This window comes from Salvelinus sp. IW2-2015, linkage group LG6.2 (genome assembly GCF_002910315.2).
Source record: "Salvelinus sp. IW2-2015 linkage group LG6.2, ASM291031v2, whole genome shotgun sequence".
In the NCBI taxonomy this organism is placed as follows: domain Eukaryota; kingdom Metazoa; phylum Chordata; class Actinopteri; order Salmoniformes; family Salmonidae; genus Salvelinus; species Salvelinus sp. IW2-2015.
This window is the reverse complement of record NC_036846.1, coordinates 23,796,997-23,797,792: the sequence shown is the minus strand read 5'-3', so window position 1 is coordinate 23,797,792 and position 796 is coordinate 23,796,997.

Sequence of the window (796 nt, the reverse complement as noted above, 5' to 3'; positions counted from 1 at the left end):
AGTAGAAGTTGATCTTCTGGTATGCAGACCGTTGGGTTCCAAACATAGCATAGATAGTGATTAATCAGACTGTTAGGGTCCTATAGCCAACATAAGTATTAGATAGTGATTATCAGACTTGGGTCCACAAAATAGATTAGATAGTGGATGTATCAGATGTGTGGGTCACAACTAGTGATTAATGGTGATTCATCAGACTGTTGGGTCCACAAATAGCATTACGATAGTGATTTAGTCAGACTGCTGGTGTCCAACATAGCATTAGATAGGTGGATTATCAGACTGTTGGGTGTCGCCAAATCATAGAATTAGAGGTTGGTGATTATCAGACTGCTGGGTCCCACAGTAGCCATTTAGATAGTGATTATCAGACCTGCTGGGTCCCAGACATAGGCATTAGAGAATAGTGAATTATCAGACTTGCTGGGTCCCAACATGCATTAGTAGTGAATTATCAGACTGTGTGGGTCACAACCATAGCATTAGAGTAGTGATTATCAAGACTGCTGGACGTCCAGACAATATGCCATTAGATAGTCGATTATCAGACTGTTTGGTCCCAACATAGTATTAGATGGTGATTATCAGACTGTTGGGTCACAAATAGCAATTTAGTGGTGATTATCAGACTGCTGGGTCCCACATAGTAGAATAGTCCAAAGTTGGGACACAGTATAGACTGGTGATTATCAGAACCTGTTGGGTCACAACATATGCTTAGATAGTGATTTCAGACTGTTGGGTCCCAAACATAGCATTAGATAGTGATAATACAACTGTTTGGGTCCAACATAGC